This window comes from Galeopterus variegatus, unplaced genomic scaffold (assembly GCF_000696425.1).
Source record: "Galeopterus variegatus unplaced genomic scaffold, G_variegatus-3.0.2 Scaffold35, whole genome shotgun sequence".
In the NCBI taxonomy this organism is placed as follows: domain Eukaryota; kingdom Metazoa; phylum Chordata; class Mammalia; order Dermoptera; family Cynocephalidae; genus Galeopterus; species Galeopterus variegatus.
In genome coordinates, this window is record NW_007726146.1 from 44,146 (window position 1) to 61,419 (window position 17,274).

Here is a 17,274-nt window from a genome sequence, read left to right on the forward strand (position 1 = left end):
AACTTTTTTTTTTTTTTTTTTTTTTTTTTGAAGCTCTTACAACGAGAAAATGGAGGGGACACATCTGGGTGGGAGGGGGGAGAGGGAGGAGGGAGGGAGGTTTTGGTGATGGGACACAATAACTAACTACATTGTATATTGACAAAATAAAAATAAATAAATAAATAAATAAATAAAAATAATAAAGCAGAAAAAAAATTAAAAAACAATTGAATATTTGAAAACTTTGAGTTTGGTATTGGAGGGTTTTTGAACTAACAGTTCTCAATTTGCAGTGAAGAGATAAACAACCTATGGACCAATACATAGATGCAGTCTTTGGCTCATTTATAGAACAGATTACCTCAAAACACTCAGAAGAAGAAGGTCTGAGAGCAGTTTTCTAAACAAAGAGCATTAGAAAGATATTATGTTCCTTTCATTGTGTAAGTTTTTAAGAAAACGAAGAGGAGGGAAGGATTTGGAGAAGGCTAGGTCTGATGCATGTTTATTGAATCTTGGTGAAATCAGACTTCCTTTTTTTTTAATACATAGGTCTTCTTATTCAAGAACATAGATACAAAATCTTGAACAAAATGATTAACAAGTAGAATTCAACAATTCATGAAAATGATACTACATCACAAACAAGATGGGTTTATCCAAGGAATAGAAGATTGATTTAGTAGGTGATTATCAATAATTAAGCAAAATAACAGAACAGGGAATAAAAATCTCATTATTACCTCAATAAATACAGAAAAATCTGGTTATACTCACTATCCATTCATGATTACAACTCCCAAAAAACTGTGCCTGCAAATATCATAGTTAATGGTGAATTATCGAAAGCTTTCTCTCTGAGTTAAGGAATGAGCTAAGGATTCCTGCTATTTCTACTTGCCTCCAACATTTTACTGGAAGTCCTAGATAGTTAAAAAGGTAAAAACGATAAAAATAAAAAACAACAACAAAAAAGCATTGGAAAGAAAAAAATTAAACTCTTTTATTTTGGGCGGATGAATGTGTGTATAGAAAATCCAAAGGACCTATATAAAAATTAGACTTAATGACATACAATTAGAAATTTTCATGGATATAAGATCAATATATGACAATTAACTGTATTTTTACCTACCAGCATCAAACTCAAAGTGAAAATTTGAAAAGACCCTATTGATTAGGAGAAACTAAGGACTTGGGATAGCTTCACTGATGAGAGGAGCAGAATTATAGGATTCAGGTCCTGAGGAACCACCACTGATGTGACTTCAAGAGACACTTCTGTAAATACACCACAAATATCAAATAGCTGCAAGAGATGGAAACTCAGTTCCCAGGATCTTTGTCCGGGTGTCAAAGAATGACTAATCTTAATGTCTTTATGTAGCCCGAGCACATACTTGCGTGTGTCCTTTTCTATTTTAACCATTCGGATGTAAGTGGGGATGCATATACTATGGACTCTTCAGCACCTTGCTTTTTTGACTTACCAGTACTATATCTTGGAGAAAAATCCTATTAGCAAAAATATCTACTATATTCTTCTATTTAAATTTATTAGTTTGAATAGTTTCAAACTTAGAAAAGAGTTGCAAGCATAGTACAAAGAATTCTGGTGTACCTTTACTCAGATTCACCAATTGCTGGCATTTGGCTGCATTTGCTTTATATTTGCTTTATCACCCCCTTTCCTTCCTTACTCGTGTATTTGTGTGTTTCCTGAACCATTTGAGAACAGGTTGCAAATATCATGCTCCTGCACCTCTAAACACTTCAGTGTGTATTGCCTAAGAACAAGAGCATTCTCTAAACACAGTAAATTCTATCAAATTCAGAAGATTCAACATTGATACAGAGCTATTTGAATACAATCCATATTAATATTTCATCAATTATTCCTCTGATGTTTTTTATAACATTTTTTTTCCTGATCCAGGATCCAATCCAGGATAGGCATTGCATTTAACTGTTTCATTTCTCTAGTTTATTTTTAGTCAGGAATAGTTCTCAGCCTTCTTTATCTTTCCTGACATTAACGTTTTTGAAGAGTTTAATCTTTTATTACCTCCTTTATTTTACTTGCTGCAGAGTTGAGGAAAAGCAAACTAGGTCGACCCTAAAGGCTCTTTACTTAATCCCTCGAGTTGCTTAGCTGGCTAAACAGAACCGAGTTAGAGTTCTAAATAACAAGATTGTATGAATCTCATGACATTGTCAATGTTGGACAACTACTAACATCCCCTAAAATTTAACTAAGTAAGATAATCATGTCCTGATTACCTAAAATTCCAAAGGGCTATGGCTACTAAAAGTTTCTAGGGAGCAGTAACACATAGTACTCAATGGCCTTAACGACCTGGACTCACCTACACTTTTAGTTAAGTTTTTCATCACTGTACATCAAACAACTTGTCTAACAGTCTAACAAAACAAACCAAAGGATTTATTTATCATTGTTGTTTTGTTTTGAGGTTGGCTTTGTTTTAAACAATCTTTGAGCTAGCCTATCTATCAATGCTATTTGGGATGCCCTAATCCATCTTTCTTGGTGAATTCTTATTAATGTATAAGGGTAAATTTATTAGTTACCTCTTCTGTAATGTTTTCTCTGAAGGTCTTAGGAAAAATAAATAAATATGTCCTCTGTATTTCCATAACATTTTGCCTGTGATTTTTTTTTTTAAAGAATCTCTCTGCTTTATATTATAATTAGTTGTCTTGTTTCTTGTAGTGTAGACTCCCCTCATCCCATCTCATCAAGAATATGACTCTCATAATCTTAAATCTCCATATTTAGAATAGGTTCTGATATACAGGGTGCTAAATAAAAGTTTGCTAGATTAATAAAGTAAAGATATTGGCTTTTACTAACATTGATTAATCTGTGTTTATCTGTTGTGATGAAATATGAATGTAGTAAGTTTCACTAAAGAAGACTCTCAAAAGTGATTAAGAATAATAACAATATTTATTTGTGGAGTATACAATAAAGCAAATTTATTTCACAGGGCCTAGTTTCTTGTAGTTTTAGGTTTAGCCTAACTTTTTAAAAGTACATATAAAAATGTTAACCTTGCAAAAGACAGGAAATTTTTCCCAGGCTAAAATTCTCTGGTGTAAGATAAAGAATTGTAGCACAGCGAGGTTGCTGGCTCAAGGACAGACAAGTTACTGATTAATATGTAAAGATACTGGGAAATTGCTGTGGGGAGAGAGAATGTTTGCTAAGATCAAGCTTTTGTTGGTGCATCGACTTAACCTCTTGCAAATTGCATTATGGAATGCCACTCTGCTTGTTTAGCTGATGTTACCAGCCTATATTGTTAAACTATAACCCCACCTGTGTTCTTTTCCTGTAACTTCCTGGTCTGGAGAATAAATGTGATGCAAGAACCCCAATTCATGGTTAATTTCCCAAGGAAGGAATGCCTCTCTATTGAGGGCTCCAGGAGATTAACCCCTTTGGGGTCTCTCACTGCTTGGAAAAGATGGGCTTTGAGTAATCCTTTTGCGGCTCACCCAGGGGAAGAGAGGTGACAAATCCGTGGGAGGCAAAGCAGCAAAATGGTGCCTTGTGTGAGGCATTCTTGCTCCATGGATCAGAGACTGACCTACCAAGCCTTGGAAAGGAAAGGAAATGAAAAGGATATCTGCCACTCATCCCGACAAAAGGGAAGCCCTGGTAAAAAGGGGGTGAAAGGGAAAGAATGCCCACTACTCATCCTGACAAACAGAAGGTGTCAGTAAGGGAGAATCACCTTGGTAAAGCAGGGATCACAGGCTGTTCTTATTTAGGTATCCATGCCTGCGGCAGGTCAAAGTTAAGTCTTTTCAACCCCAAAGATATTTTTCCCTACTTTTTACTTTTAAAATATGGATTATTCGTTAACTAAAGGAGCGACAGAACATACATTACAACTCCAATGTCTCCTTAAAGCAGCCAGGTGCAAAGTAACCGAATGGCAGGTTGTAAAACTGTTAGTGGGTATTAAACAACCATGTCCTTGATACGTCAAGGAAGGGAGCCTTATCATAAGAATTTGGGAACAATTTGGTCACTGGTTAATTATGCAATGAGTCTTATTAAGGCTTCCTACCTAACAACTTGACAATGTATAAAGTTGCTCTGAGACCTATCCAAGACTTTAAAAAAGGAAAAGACATGTTTATGTCACTGAAAAAAGATAAACTTAATCTTTGCCAGTGACTGAGAGAACTTTAAATTGGACAATCTAAAGTAAAAGAAGTTAATATTTCTTTGCAGAGTTGGTATTGTTTGAGCATGTTTTCCTTTCTTATCTGCACAATGCTTCTCTTCTCTCTTAAAAGCAGTAGTACTTTTCTTAACTGCATGAGCTACTCTTTTTTGCCAAGGAGTTGGGTGTTTTATGAAGAAAATCAGTCATGCTACCAACCAGACCCCTTTTGGGTCTACTGCTCTTCTCCTGAAAACCTCGAGTCAAATGCCTTCATCTCTGATTGGTAGCTCAGCTCTTAATTTCAGTATCCCATTTGAGAAACAAAAACTAGATTAAAATTTACCTGTTTAACTAGATGGTCTCAAATTTTCTGGCATCCAGCTGGTTATCTTAAACAGACTTCTAAATTCTCTTCTAGTCTCATCTATGTGTTTCTTCACAAAATCCTATGGTAAATTCTATGCTATTTTCTTAAAAGGAAGAAAATCTTCTCTGCATCTTCTTGAAAAGGCTTGCATACTTTGCTTTACAATGTAAATCTGTTACCTTGCTTTCTCTAAAGCAGGGTGAGGCTTCGTCAATGAGCCTTGGCATTCCTTAGAAACACAATCTAAATCTGACTGTCGTCTTAGGCTAGTGAGTTTTTTTAAATTACATTTTGAACAAAACCTGTAAGATCCTTATTTGTTCTTGTTGTTTATGTCTGCATTATGCATGTGTAAGCTGTATGTTATGTCTGTATGTTTATGTCTGTATGTGTATTTGTATTGTCTACATGGTACCAAATTGGCTTATAATTAATGCATGCTCATTAAATAAATAAGTATACTTTTCAAGTTCATGTGACTTAAATTTTCCAAAGTTTTGACAAAATAAATATATTTTCAAAATTTGATCTAAACCTTTTACCTAAATCTGTCTGTAGGTCTATATATCTCCTCTTTATCTCAGCTCTGCCTCCTGGCCATGCTGGGAGAGACAGTATCTTTTAGACATTACCTTTGTGAATACTGCCTTCTGTCTTAAGCTCCACATGGCTCTAAATGCCATATGGAAACCTGGGACCCAGGATGGCTACTGAAAGGAAATCTATGCCTAATATCTCAAAAGCCCTAGTCAACATTAACTAATAAGGGTATAAATTTTATATGCCAAGTATTTTGGCGGGAAACCATAAATATTTATTTGGTAAAAATAGGTGGGACTCAAACTGGGCTTTGTGCAATCTTTTCTGACAAATGGACAGCTATTTAATAACCAGTACCTGTAAAAATGTTCTTATCAGCACACATTGCTGCCTGTGTTTACTAATCAAACAGGATTACTACACACCTTTTCACTTAACTGCTCTTAATACAAAATTGTAATAGGTTTTCTTTGTCCTTTAGATAACTGTTCTAAGAAACTTATTTCATGACAATTTCTTGATCTCTCTACCTCTGAAGCCCTTTGTCACTTTATTTTTATTTTATTTTTTGTAGTAATTTGTGATCCTATTTAACTAAGTGTTTTCAGCTTTTGTTATTTGATAAACTTTCCAAAACCAAATTATAAAAACTCAACCTTTTAACTTAAATTAACCTTAAGAAGTTCCAAGGGCCCTGGAGCTGCTCAAAGGATATATAAAAGATGTATCAAAACTAATTAGCTTATTGAATAAATTAGACTATCTGGGAAAGCATTGTCAGTACTAAGATTTTATAAATACGTGTTCCAAAATCTTGTTAAGTTCTTAAAAAGAACTTAAAAAGGTCTTAATATAAATGCTACCAGTCATAATCTTGGTAAAATGTCATAATCAATTATAATCTTTAAATGTTATGTCTTCAAATATTTCATGAAAAAACTCTGATAGGTACAGTTTCCTGACAAACTTTGAGTTTATGCATTTAAACTAAATTTCCAAAATTCTAATGAAGAAACTGATGGGTTTGTGGAATTGTTCACAAAGGTCAAATCAACAAAAGTTAATTAGTGAACTAATTAAAAAATATATGGGTTTTTACAATTTCCTTATTTTGAAACACTGTTAATTCTCTTAAATGTTTTGGTTTCCAGATTTAAAAAAACTCTCTCTTAAGCTATCTATAACTAACAACAGTTTAGTAAAATATCATTTAAAACAGAGATAAAAGCACTTGTTTTTCCCTCTTTGATTCCCCCCAAGTTTAATAACTTTAAGTATCTTTATAATTATGACAATATGGCTATTTTTATAACTTCAATGAAAATTATCTCTCTCTCTTTATAACAGAATGTAATTTAGAACTTTGGATATAAGATAGCATGTCCTACTTCTAAGTTGATGACCCCTCTTTTATGTTGCCTTAAGTTGGCCTAACTGCTGCTTCATCTTGCTGCTATTCATCTCCGCCCCCCCCCCCATGGGACAGGACACCACCTGGGAATCAGCCTTCCCAGTGCCATGGGATTTATACAAATAAAAGTAAAACCTTTTCAATCAAAATATTAATTATCGATGCTTTCATAAGGAATGCCTTAATCATTATGGGGGAAATAATATCTTGTCTACAAAGACAGTTCTGTAAATTTTCTCAGCCTTAAAGAGGATGTTTGTAACTTTGATGAACCATCCTGTTCTTAAAGAAAAGATTTGTAATTAATCAAAAATTTTACAAAAACTAGATTCTTTGGAAACAGTAATGTCCTAGACAGGTGAACCTTAACAAACTCTCTGGACTAAAAATCATCTACTATATGGAGCAGAATCCCATTCCGGAGTTTCAACAACTGGTAATTACACCTAATTCACAGCACCTGGAATGAGGCCATGCAACCACCCTGAGACGATGACATCATCAGTCCTCACCTGAAGTAAGTTAAAAGGACTTGCCATGCTAAATGATACTAACTTTGCTTTTGTCTTAACTGGGAAAACCTGATCTATAGCTTTTGCTTTTTCTTTTAAATAAATAAAATGGGAGAGATGTGGAGTATATTATAGGAAAATATATTTCATAGGGCCTAGTTCCTTGTAGTTTTAGATTTAGCCTAACTTTTTTTTTTTTTTTTTCCTTTTTGTCTTTTTTCGTGTCTGGCAATGGATCGCAACCCTCAGTGTCGTGCCCGCACCAGACCGGGACCGGCAACGGGATCGCAACCCTCTGTGTTGCGTCCACACCTCGCTCAGCCAGTGAGCAGGAACCGGTCTGTATGTGGGATCCGAACCCTCGGTGGGAGCGCCACCATGCTCCCAAGCGGCACACTGTAGCAGTGCGCCACCGGGCCGGCCCAGCCTAACTTTTAAAAGTACATATACAAATATTAACTTTGCAAAAGACAGGAAATTTTCCCCAGGCCAAAAGTCTCTGGTGTAAGATAAAGAATTATAGCACAGCAAGGTTTCTGGCTCAAGGACAGACAAGTTACTGATTGATATGTAAAGATACTGGGAAATTGCTGTGGGGAGAGAGAATGTTTGCTAAGATCAAGCTTTTGTTGGTGCATCGACTTACCCTCCTGCAAATAGCATTATGGAATGTCACTTTGCTTGTTTGGCTAATGTTACCAACCTATATTGTTAAACTATAACCCCACCTATGTTCTTTTCTGTAACTTCCTGGTCTGGAGAATAAACATGGGGTGAGAACCCCAGTTCTTGTTTAAAGTCCCAAGGAAGGAATACCTCACTCTTGAGGGTTCCAGAAGATTAACCCCTTTGGGGCTTCTCACTGCTCAGAAGAGATGGGCTTTGAGTCATCCTTTTGCAGCTCAATCACCCAGGGGAAGAGGAGTGATAAATCTGTGGGAAGCAAAGCAACAATTATTATTTTATTGAAAATGTGTACTCAAATTAGCAAGGTGAGTTAAAACGAATCTTTATAAATATCATAAACAAATTTCAAAATACATAAAAAGTGTGAGACATTTCAAAAACTATTATGACTAACTTTTGATTATCTGGGGAAGATAGAACTAATTGCCCAGAAAGTTGTGTCCCAGCATTTAGTGGAGAAGATTCTCATGGATGGCACCAGTAATTCTCTATGTCGTGAAAAACCAATGTCATTGAAATTTGCCACTGAGCAAAATCTGATGATTGTCAGAGAAATGGAACAAGTCACTCAGGGGCATACCTGGGATAGCATGTAACAGACCTCAGTACACTAACTTCACCTGCAAGTACTACTTCTAGGTTTTCTTTTATTTTACACCATCTGTTGGTCTGGATCCTGTGATTTGTGCATCCTTTTGGAACATCTGCCTTTCTGCCTTCACAGGTGGTCCAGGGCTCAGCCAGACATCCAGATATAAACTGATAAAAAGAAAATTGGCCAAATTTAGAGTAAACAAAAATATATTAAATGTAATTAATAAATTTCCATCTACACATAGAGAAGTCAGGAAAGAACTTATTAAAGATCTGCAGGTTTAATTCATTTTTAGGCTATTTACAATTAACTAGGTTTTTGTTGTTGTTGCTGTTGTTAAATAGACTAAGTTTCTAGATCATTTTTTTCTCCCTTGATTCCAAAGATAGAGCTTAAATCTTGGAGCAGAGCCTCACTTGATAATGTATTTATTAGGAAATAAATAGCATTATTTGAATAGGTTTTTTATATGATATGCCTCAGAAAATACATGGCACAGTGTGTATCATTCATCTCTTTTAGACCCTGATAGATACGGCTCATAAATCACAGCATTCTGAACAGCCACTATCAATCAGAATGAGCACTTACATTAAAAGTAAATTATTTTTATTTATCATATCTCAAATTGGAAAGATACTAGATACTGAAACTCTCTTACTCTTCTCATTTCCATTTAAATATGACCTATTCAGAAAAATTTTCTTTGGTGAAACTATAAAGAAATCTCCCTTTCCAGGAATTATCAAATATATCATCAATTTTGGTGGCATTTACCAAAATTTGAGAGTATGATTAAGTTTATTTCCTTGTTTTATTTTCCATACCCCATATGAAAATGTAAGCTCCAAGAGGATCAGACCTTATCCATCTCTATATTCCCAATATTTAGAAAAATGGCTGATGACTAGTAGGCACTCAATGCATGTTTGCTTAACGTATGAAGAAAATTTCCTAAGATAAGATCCAAGAGCGGGAATAAAAATGCAATGTGCCTGATTTACGTACATTAGTCCTTTTTTATCAAGATAAAGCATTGTCCAAAATAAATATAATGTGAATCACATAAGCAGCTTTATATTTCTAGTAGTCCCATCAAAAATTAAAAAGAAACAAATGAAATTAATTTTAATAATATGCCAAATATAGCCCACTGTATCCAAAGTATTAGCATTTTAACATGTAATCAACATAAAATAATTAATGAGATGTTTTGTACATTTTAGTACTAAGTTGTTGAAATCTGCCTTGCTGTTTATATTCACAGCACATCTCAGTTTGATCAAGCTACATTTCAAGTGCTTTAAGCCATGTATGGCTATTGGCTGCCATATTGAACAATGTGGATCTAGAATATAGAGTCTGTGTGGGAGTTTCGTGAAAAATAAGACTGATTGATAGGGTTATTGGTTACAATTTGCAAAGTGTGCAAGATGAGATCTATGAAAAAGTAGGTAAATGGATATTTTCCACACAGGGAAGGAGATGATTGACACCAGGTTTAATAAAAAGTACTGTAATATACGGTGAAGTTAAAAATTGGCAAGGAAAATTTGGAGCTTCTTTTCCATTAAACAAGTGGGAAATCATAAATTTTTGAATTAAAGCAATGAAATAGACTGAGAAAGAGGGAACAGATAAATCAGACTCAGTAAATATTCTCGAGTAGGCATCTATTCAATAAATTTCACAACATCTTCAGGATTATATCCATTTCACACCAATAAATATTTCTAGGTTTCATTTAGAGTGATTTGCTGTAATAACAGCAGTTAAGAATTATGAAAGTTGTCTTTCATAATGAAGCATTTTTTCACCTTTATATTACATTTAGCTGACAACAAACATGTAGAAAAGCAAATTGATGGATGAAATATGAACATAACATTTAAAAACACTGAACCTCATTATACGAAATTTAGTAGGAGGCTCAAAGTAGAAGTGTCTTTTGAGGTTACATCGTTATGTTCAACAAAACACAGGAGAGACTTTGTTTAAATAGTGCCACCCAAATACTGCGCCATCATCTCTGACTATACAAAACCAACAATCCCTAAAGCCCACCTCCAATCTTGTTTCTTCCTTGAATATATAACATTTTCTGTGGTCCCATAATGTACCAGACATTGTGTTAGGCCCCATAAATATAATATCTCATTTGATATATTTCCTCATGGAGAACCCAACTACCCTGTAGCTCATGCATTCTCTTTCAAAGTATTAAGGGGTGTTTAAGTTCTTCTTTCAATATATTTCTTCTTACTTAAAAAAAAAACATAAGTTTATGTTTCTCAAATGCTTAATATATACCAGTGAATGTGTAAAATACTTAATATATATAGTATTTTATTTATTCTTTGTAACAACCCTGTAATGTAAGCACTGTTATTATTTACATTTTACAATAAGAAAGCTGAGGCTTAGGAATATTAACAAGGTTTCCAAAGTCACAAATAAAAAGTAGAGAAGGGATAGAAACATCATTGATGTGGCATTTTTAAAACAATTAAAGTAGATATCTTTTACCATTGAAATATTTATGTTCCTACTATTAACCTAATTTAAAGGAAGTCATTTAAAAGAGAATATCCATGAAAGTTTCAAAAAAGAGGTTGTCAAAAATGTCAAATCCTACTGAGAAATTAAAGAAAATGAGAATTGAGAAAATTTGTTTTAATGCACTTCCTGAAGAGGTCAACTGTGTTTAGTAACTTCTGAAGCAACATTTTAGATGAGGATTGGGGAAAAAGAAAAAGGACCAAAAATTGCAGTGCAGATGGTGATTGAGTAAGAAGTAGTATGTAACACATTCTCAGTGGAAGTTTCTAAAAACCCTTCCTCCATCTCTTCAATTACATAGTTTGACTTCTCTGGGAAGTCACTGAAGGAGGTGTTAGTAAAATGATTATTATAATTACTATCCAATTCAAGCCTGATCTACTAGAGAGTCTATGACTATCCACTAGTGACTTCACAAGCACTGAATTCATCACTTTACCTTAAACCTTGAATTTTCTCTGATAGATATCATGGGGCAAAGCATAAAATTTGGTGACCTGAGTTTCAGTGTAGGTTCCCCAATCATTTCATTTCTTTTAGTTGTTAAATAAATGCAAAAATCTAATTCTTAAAATGGATGTAATGTAACTATTAGTGCTGGCTTGAGATTAAAATACAAACTGATACATACATGTATTTATATGAAGGAAGAGATGTATTTTATATAATATGTAGTACTTTGCCAATGTGGTATATGGTTTCCTTCTCCTTTATAAAGAATGCCTAATAACAGTTTAATTCACATAAAATAACTCTTCTGTTTCCAGGCATTACAGTTGCTAGTGCCTAACTCTCAGAGTTGCTAAAAATTGCTTTTTTAAAAAAATTCTTATAAGAATGAAACAGCTACCCAATACCTTCTATTCACTGATGCAAGTAAGATTTACCATCTGTGAAACATACAGAGTCTTCAATTTTATAGCACCACAGAAGCTTTCAAAGTACAATTTTCCATGCCCCTCCTTCACACCCAACTCAAAGGTTTTTCTTTTTTTTTCCTCTCTCAAACCTTTCAGGATAATTTCTGTCACCAATTCAGCAGATGTTCTTCATTTCAGATTCATTTTTCCTTCTAGTCATTTCTCTTTTTGCTTAACAGCTTTATTAAGGTATAATTGATATAAAAAAAAAACCCTGCACATATTTAATGTGTACAATTTGATGAGTGTAGACATATGCAAAAGCCCATGTTGCCATCACCAAAATCAAGCTAGTAGGTATATCCAAATCCTCCCAAAGTTTTCTTGTGTGTGCATGTGTGTGTGTGTGTGTGTGTGTGTGTGTGTCAAAAACACTTAACATGAGACCTATCCTTCTAATCATTCCTTACTGACCATTTCTTTTCAGTTTTTCAGCATATAGAGTGGTAATTAAGCTGCCCCATTCCTAATAGGTTGGGACCATCATCTCTCTCACTGCGGGTACTGGACTTCAAGTAAAGAAAATACAATACAATATGTAATGGGCAGCCAGAGAATTGGAGTTGTCCAGACCTACAAGAAATTTTTATCTCTTGTTTGCCGTAGTTTGAATTTTTCTATTCCTCCAAAATGTTAAATCCTTACCCCAAGGCTATATATTAGGGAGTGGGGCCTTGGGAGTTGGTTCAATTATGCAGACAGGGCCCTTATGAATGGGATTAGTGCCACTATAAAGAAGAATGCAGATTTCCCTTCCCCTTACACAATGTGAGAACCTGGTGAAAAGACAGCCATCTGTGAACGAGTATGCAGGTCCTCATTAGACACAAAGTCTGCCAGTAGCTTGAACTTTGACTTCCTGGCCTCCAGAACTGTGAGAAATAAAATTATTTTGTTTATATGCAATCTGTTTTTGGTATTTTGTTACAGTATCCCATAAGAACTAAGATAAAAATTTGTCACTGATAAACGGGGGTGCTGCTGTAACAAACACCTAAAAATTTTGAAGCAACTTTATAACTGGGTAATGGATAGAGACTGAACGTGCTTTGAGTTGTACACTAGAAACAGCTTATGCTCTCATGAATGGACTGTTAAGAGTGATTCTGATGTGAACCCAGAAAGAAAAAGAGTAGCTATAGAGAAAGCCTCAATCTTCTTATAGATGACATAAATAATCTGGACAGAACGTTGGTGGAAATATGAATGTTTAGGCCATTCTGAGGATGTCTCAGACAGAAATGAAGAACAGATGATTGAACAGTGGGGAAAAGGTGATCCGTGTTGTATAGTAGCAAAAAAAATCTGGCTAAATTGTATTTATGTCCTAGTGTTCAGTGTAAGTTAGAACTTGTTAGCAGTAAAAGTGGGTATTTGGCTGAGGACATTTTTAAGCAAAGTGTTGAAAAATTTTATGGTTTCTTTTGACTGCTCGTAGTAAAATGTGAGGAGAAAAATGACTTAAAGACATAATTTTTAATCAAAAAGGAGAAGAACTTGAAGATTTTGAACATTCTCACCTATCCATGTTGTAAGGAAAGAGACTGTTCAGGAGAGAATATGAAGGGTGTGGTCAAATATCCATCTGATAAGGAGATTAGTCAGCCATCTGAACAGAAGTTAGAACCTATTATTCAAGACAATGAAAGAATAACCCCAAAGGCAATTCAGAAATCAACACAATTTTCCCTTTCATCCTAGCTCCAGAGTGCAAAACCCCAGTGAGCATGGAGCCACTGCAGAGAGCCCCTTTTAGGAAATTCTCAGCAGAGCCATGGGGAGTGTGGCTGCCTCCTTAATCCAAGAACAGTAGAATCACTAACAGGGGATTCCAGCCTGGGAAAGTTGCTGGCTCAAAACCCAGTCACAGAGCCACTATGGAGGTGGGGCCCAGCCACAGAGCTGTTGTGGGTGTGCAGCCACCCAGAGCCATGAGGGCAGGGCTTCGCATAGCCTTAGACATCCAACCACTGCCAATCAATTCTGGGAACAGGGGCAGGACTGTTGTCCTATCATTTCCAGAAGGTGGCACCTCTGCCACATGGGGCATGGAGGGTGTATAGCCAAAGAGGCTTTTTCTCAAGCCTTAAGTTCTAATGGAATTTGCCCTGTTGACTTTCAGACTTGCTTAGGACCTGTTACTCCTTTCTTATGTCCTATTTCTTTTTTTTTTTTTAGAATGGGAATGTCTATTCTATGCTTGTCTCATTACTGTATTTGGGAAACATATAACATGTTAGATCTCATGGGTGCACAGCTGAAGAGCAATTTACTTCAGAATAAATCAAACCTTGAGTCTTACCCATCTGATTTAGAATATTTAGATGAGACTTTGTGCTTTAGACTTTTGAGTTGATGCTGGAATGAGTAAACATTCTGGGGGCTATTGGAATAAAATGAGTGTATTTTGCATGCAAGAAGAACATAAATTTGAGGAGCCCAGGACAGAATACTATGGTCTAAATGTTAGTTCTCCCTTCCCTGATTCACATGTTAAAGTTTCTAACCTTAAGGAAATGAAATTCAGAGGTAGGGCCATGGGGAGGTAATGAGATCATGTGAGCAGAGCTTTCATGAATGGGATTAGTGCCTTTAAGGAAGATACTCTAGAGATCTCCCTCCTCCCTTCTACCATGTGAGAACACAATGAAAAGACTGACGTAGATAAACCAGGAAGTGGGCCATTACCAGACAAAGAATTTGCTGGTGTCTTGATCTTGGATTTCTTGGTCTCTAGAACTAGGAGAAATAAATTTGTGTCGTCTATAAAACACCTAGTTTGTTGTATTTCATTATAGCATCCTGAACTAAGACAGAGGTACACATACTCTTTGAGTAAGAGCCATCCCTTTAAATAATGTTAGACATTTATACTTACCTCAAATCCAAATATACCATTGGACTTTTATGTCAGTTATTAAATATCATCTCTATATCAAGCAGAATATAATAATTGACATAGCTAAGTCTTTAAGTGTTAGTTTCTCTATTATTGAGGGCCTTCCTCATACCACTTACCCAGACCCTTGGGGCTACATATTGCTGTTCATTATTTACAAATTTACTAAATCTTTCCTAGCTATAGTTTCTTCATGCAGAGATTTAGGAGACGTAACATGGCACAAAATTTAAGGGATATGGTATAAGAAAGGGCAGCCATTCTGAATGCAGCAGCTTGTGTTTACGCCAATTCTTTGTCACTTAAATTATGCATTCTTTTTCTTTCTACAAGACTAAATAAAACTGACATTTAAAAAAGTCACAGTGACTTGACACATTGATTTAGATTAATGCTAAATAAATTTTGGTATTGGCAGAGGCATGAGAGCCATTAGCAATAGTGTGACCATGTAAAATTGTCCTGTCTTCATGAGAATGTATTTACTTATATGAAGTTCAGACAGAGATCAAATAGAAGCTAATATGTGCAGCAAAGGCAGGGAAATTAGAAAATGTAGATACCATTTCTCTTATTATTCCATATCCAAAACCAACAAATGCATATTTACATAAAGTGATCAGAGCTATCACCACATGCTGGATGTGTTATCTGATGTGATTGGTGACATTTGTGGAATTCAAAAACACTCATCATAGTTATTAGCAAGATAGTCACATGAAAATCAATTAGCTTTTGAACTACAAGACATTACAAACTAACACATTATTTCTGCCTTACAATAATTATTTCACAACCCCATATACAGTGATTTAAATACGCAATGAAAGAAGCTATATCCCTGGGAAAAGTTTTTGGGATTGTCTCTGAAAACAAGTCAAGGTCATGATTATGAGATAGCAAATTCATTATATTCTAAATCATTACTTGTGTGTTTTCCTAACTTGAGCTTACATAGATTTATATCCAGGTTACCTATAAAATGGAAGAAGACAAAACTGTATGTGCTGTGATTTATAAGACTTTTAGCCTGAGCTAGTATGAATACACGTCCTTACATTCAAAACCTGAAAGATTAGTAACACTTCTTAAAGTATGATAAAGAGTACAAAAACATATTTTTCAGAGTTGCATTTGAGTTACCGGTCTCCAATATAGGGGAAATATTTTAATCCAACTTCTGAAGACTCCTCATATTTTCTCTGTGTTTTAAAGTCCTTTGAAGATTCCTTTATCAATTCAACAATGAAAATGATGAGGTATAATCTCTCTCTCTCTCTCTCTCTCCCCCCCACCTCAAACACACACACATACACACACACTTGGTTCTTTAGTCTTTTCTCTCTTTCTCTTTATTTCTCTCTCATAGACAATGACTATTTTTTTCCCCTGGGGGCAATTTCTACTTAGCAATAAATTTAGAGACATGTCCAAAGTCAAGAAAGAATGAGGAGAGTCTGGGATTACAAAGTTATAAAATGCAGGTTGTCTTGTTAAAGCATAAAATGATTGCAGCAAATGCCACTCCAGGGGCACAGTGCCTCACCACTGATTTTTGCTAATGGAAACATCTGATAGACTCCAAGGAAAATGTTGCTTCATGATTACTAGGGCAGTGCTATTATTCAAAATCTCCGTCTGATTTTAACACTAAGGACACAATTTTAAAGCCCAATAATGCTGAGTTCTTTTCAGCAATGAACAACTCTTAAAAGATTCAGGAGTGTTCATTAGAAGGAGCCCCAGCCTTAAAGTTTAGATGCCAGAATATGTATCTCAAATTTTTGGGAACTTGAACAAGTAATTAAACTTTTCAGGACTATGGAGTTCTCTCCTATTCTCTCCAGCTAGATTTCCTAGTAAACATGTATTCAGGAATTATTTATTGTAGGTTTATTGATTTATTCATCCAGAAAATATTTGTACAGTGACTTACGTTACATTGATGATGCATGACAGCTGTACAAAAGTTTTACTACTGACTTCAAGCTTTAATTTAATTCATAGATCATAAAATTTCCTTCAACGTACTGTTGTATAATTTTTAATTTTGACCCTAGATTAAAGTATGTACTCTAGAGCTCAAGTAGAAAGACACCTTGCCCTTTGCCAAGATTATAGATTTATGGTTCATTAGGATAGTGAACCTCCTTCTAATAGTTTGTAGAATATTTTTCCTTTACCATAATGTATTTTTAAGTTCCCTATTCCATGGTATTTGTTAGCAATTTAATACAAACTGTGTCACACTTTCTATGAAAGTATCTTATATTATCCCTTTGTCTTAGTCTATTTTATGTTGCTATAACAGAATACCACAAACCATATGATTTATAAGGAAAAGAGCTTTATTTGTCTCACAATTCTGGAGTCTGGGAAGTCCAAGTGCATGTCACCAGCATCTGTTCAGCATCTGGAAAGGACAGGGACTTCCTGCTACATCATCCAATGGTGGAAGGAGGAAGGGGTAGAGAGTGCATGAGACAGAGAGAAAATAGTTCTTAACTCATCCTTTTACCAGGAACCCACTCCTGTGATAACTAATCCACTCTCATAACAATGGCATTAATCCATCCATGAAGGTAAAGTCCTTATGGCCTAAT